The sequence below is a fragment of the Pecten maximus genome, chromosome 4 (genome assembly GCF_902652985.1).
Source record: "Pecten maximus chromosome 4, xPecMax1.1, whole genome shotgun sequence".
Taxonomy (NCBI): domain Eukaryota; kingdom Metazoa; phylum Mollusca; class Bivalvia; order Pectinida; family Pectinidae; genus Pecten; species Pecten maximus.
Window position 1 is genome coordinate 492,269 of NC_047018.1, and position 4,395 is coordinate 496,663.

The 4,395-nt window shown below is 38.9% G+C and overlaps 1 non-coding gene across 1 annotated transcript; it reads right to left on the minus strand.

The window, feature by feature from the left end:
- Positions 1-3,024: 3,024 nt before the first annotated feature.
- Positions 3,025-3,105, minus strand: Trnal-uag. Its single transcript has one exon. It is a non-coding gene; the product is annotated as a tRNA-Leu (tRNA).
- Between the last annotated feature and the right edge of the window lie 1,290 nt (positions 3,106-4,395).

Here is a 4,395-nt window from a genome sequence, read left to right on the forward strand (position 1 = left end):
TATGATCCCGACCAAGTGTTGTTATTTTTCGGGTCGGTCCAAAATCCAAGATGGCCACCATAGCCGCCATCTTGAACAACACATTTTAAACTTCTTCTCAAGTTCCACCAGTGCTTTTGAGCTGAAACTTGCCTGAAATGATCCTGAGATGGTCCTGACCAAGTGTTGTTATTTTTCGGGTCGGTCCAAAATCCAAGATGGCCGCCATAGCCGCCATCTTGAAAAACACATTTTAAACTTCTTTTCAGGTTCCACCAGTGCTATTGAGCTGAAACTGGCCTGAAATGATCCAGATATGATCCCGACCAAGTGTTGTTATTTTTTGGGTCCGTCCGAAATCCAAGATGGCCGCCATAGCCGCCATCTTGAAAAACTTATTTTAAACTTCTTCTCAAGTTCCACCAGGGCTGTTGAGCTGAAACTTGCCAGAAATGATCCTGAGATGATCCCGACCAAGTGTTGTTATTTTTCGGGTCGGTCTGAAATCCAAGATGGCCGCCATAGCCGCCATCTTGAAAAAACACATTTTAAACTTCTTCTCAAGTTCCACCAGTGCTATTGAGCTGAAACTTGCCTGAAATGATCCTGATATGATCCCGACCAAGTGTTGTTATTTTTCGGGTCGGTCCAAAATCCAAGATGGCCGCCATAGCCGCCATCTTGTAAAAAACATTTTAAACTTCTTCTCAGGTTCCACCAGTGCTATTGAGCTGAAACTGGCCTGAAATGATCCTGATATGATCCCGACCAAGTGTTGTTATTTTTTGGGTCCGTCCGAAATCCAAGATGGCCGTCATAGCCGCCATCTTGAAAAACTTATTTTAAACTTCTTCTCAAGTTCCACCAGGGCTGTTGGGCTGAAACTTGCCAGAAATGATCCTGAGATGATCCCGACCAAGTGTTGTTATTTTTCGGGTCGGTCCGAAATCCAAGATGGCCGCCATAGGCGCCATCTTGAAAAACACATTTTAAACTTCTTCCCAAGTTCCAGCAGTGCTATTGAGCTGAAACTTGCCTGAAATGATCCTGATATGATCCCGAGCAAGTGTTGTTATTTTTCGGGTCGGTCCGAAATCCAAGATGGCCCCCATAGCCGCCATTTTGAAAACACATTTTAAACTTCTTCTCAAGTTCCACCATTGCTGTTGGGCTGAAACTTGCCTGAAATGTTCCTGAGATGATCACGATCAAGTGTTGTTATTTTTTAGATTGGTCTGAAATGCAAGATGGCCGCCATATCCGCCATCTTAAAAAACACATTTTAAACTTCTTCTCCAGTTCCACTGGTGCCATTGAGCTTGAAATTGGTGAGGATGTTAAGGAAGGAGTGCCAACAAAGTGTTGCTATTTTTTCGGCCTTGTAAAAACTTTGGCATGGCAGCAATGGCGGCCATTTTGTAACATGATTGCGCAATCATGGTTTTCCTGAACAACACCTATTTCAAACTTCTTCTCAAATTCCACTGGTGGGATTCAGCTCTAACTTACCAGAAATGATCCTTAGATGGTCCAGACCAAGTGTTATTATTTATTGGGTCGGTCAGATATCCAAGATGGCCACCATGGCCAACAGTGCCACTATATACTTGCTACAGAGAATGCATACTACAATAATATAAGGGTTTTAATTTAGAGTCAGATGACCGTTAAGGCCCCTGGGCCTCTTGTTCTCAAATTTCATATAAAAGGTTCTTGATCCTTAGTTATGCATATTCCTTAATAGCACCATCCTGATAACAGGCAGCCACTTTTATTTTTGACAAATGAAACTTCATTAACAATTTGTCAAAGTACTAGTCAGATTGAAAGAACTAAATGGATGATAAAAAGTACGGCCATCTTGGATTTTGACAATTGCAGATTGCTCCTGCTATATACAGTCAAACCTGCTTGAATGTCACGTTGAAAGAACTTACTAATAATGGATGGCAAAGACTATGGCCATCTTGGATTTTGACAATTGCAGGTTGCTCCTGCTATAAAGTGTTATATAAAGTTATTAAATGTTTTGAAAGAAGAGAATAAAGATCAGTCTTTCATTTGACTGATATGGATCATTCAATGGTGGGCGCCAAAATCCCTCTGGGATCTCTTTTTAGCTCACCTGGTCTGTAGGACCAAGATAAGCTTATGCAACACTGTGGTGTCTGGCATTTGTTCCTTTCCCGTTCCTTTCCCATTTAATTCCCAATCCAATTTAGATTTTTTCATGAGAAATACCAAATGGCTGACAGGCAGACATCTTGGATTATTAGAATTGAAATTTGTTATCGCTATTTGTTGAAAGTGCTGGAGGGGATACTCCTCAAACTTCGTGTGTAAGTCACCTTAGTCCCTAGTTGTGGCTATTTCTTGAAAAGATCTGAAGAAACTTCATGTGTAGGCGACAGTTTTTCTTGTTTTCAGAATATTAATAGGAAGAAAGAATGAAATCCAATAAAGACAATTCAATGGTGGGCACCAAGATTCCTCTGGGAACCAATAAAAAGACCATTCACTGGTGGGCACCAGGATTCCTTTGGGATTCAATGAAGACCGTTCAAAATGGTGGGCAATAAGATTCCTCTGGGATCCGATAAAAAGACCATGCACTGGTGGGCACCAGGATTCCTCTGGGATCCAATAAAGACCGTTCAAAATAGTGGGCAATAAGATCCCTCTGGGATCCAATAAAGATAATCAATGGTGACCACCAAAATTCCAACACATTCCAACAGATATTACAACACATTATTGAATGTTGTTCCTTTTTATCGCATGAAAGGGAGTTATCTTCCCTTTATATTATATATTTTGTCGCTTTGTCGTTTTCCTGGTGTCAAAGTCCAACATGCCTGGCTACATCTATTAATCCAAGTATGTATCTGCATTCAGGGGGTGTAACTCTAGCAAACATCTATAGAATAGGTCTGGCGTTTGAATTAAAATCCTTTACTCTGAGATGATGTGAGTGTTTTATATCCAGTTAAAAATATTGATTACAATAGTATAATAATAAAATTTGGAAAAATATAAAAATATTCCTGGCAGCGGTGGGATTCGAACCCACGCCTCAATGAGACTGGTGCCTAAAACCAGCGCCTTAGACCGCTCGGCCACGCTACCTACTTGTAATACCAGCTGGAATTGAAATGTTTCCTAGGTATATTACTCATTCTCTGATAAATAATAAATCACAGTAAATAGATATGATTCATTGTTTGTTGGATTTTTTAAGAGCATTTAAACATTCTGATCCTCAACATGTTGATATTTAATGCACCTAGGCTTAGAGAAATTTTACATACAAGCGAAAGTATCTCAATTTCAATTTTTATTTAACTTTAGGCCTTACAGCCCATCAGTATAAAATACATGTATAACAATAAACATAACACGCATGTGTGGTAATTATTAATTACACACATGTAATAGCGGTGGCCCTAGTGACCGATTCCACCCTAAATATTAGAGCCACGCAGGTGGTCTGAACAAGTGGTCCAAAGGGGCCGTTCATAAGTAATGATTTTGAAAAAAAGTAAAACATGTTGGATATGAAATCAAAATAATTAGTATAGGGCGCCCTTTTGTCCCCATTTATTGATACTACTTTGTAGTGTTCTGTCGTGTAAGTGACCTATTCTAATAAACTGGGCTGTATTTAGATACACAAGCTTTACACAGTACAGTCTGTCGTGTAAGTGACCTATTCTAATAAACTGGGCTGTATTTAGATACACAAGCTTTACATAGTACAGTCTGTCGTGTAAGTGACCTATTTCAAGCTTTACACGGTACAGTCTGTCGTGTAAGTGACCTATTCCAAGCTTTACACAGTACAGTCTGTCGTGTAAGTGACCTATTCCAAGCTTTACACAGTACAGTCTGTCGTGTAAGTGACCTATTCTAACAAACTGGGCTGTATTTAGATACACAAGCTTTACATAGTACAGTCGATATCGTAAGTTTACACGTTCTAATCTCACATCTTATGAAGAAACATTTTACTGTATATTTGTAGATTTGTCTAAAGCCTTTGATTACATAGTTGGTGGTAATATTTGGCTTAAACTAATTAAGTTAGAGATTAGAGGTAGCATGTTGGATATTTTTAAATCTGTATTAGTCGGTTAAAAGCTCGAGTGAAAATTAAAAATGAAGTTTCAGATGAATATATGACGGGGTAAATCAGGGAGAAAGTTTGTCGATATCAATCTAAGCTAGTTCCAGTAAAAGTTTAAAAATGGATTGGACATGTTGGATGATTATTGTAAACGGTGGAAACTGGAAATTAGTGTTGAAAAATCTAAGGTAATGATATTCAGGAAATGAGGACTAATACCTGAAAATTTAAGATTATATCTTGGGGAGAAGGTGGTACAGTTTGTTAAAAGGTTAGTTTTAGGGGTTATTTTT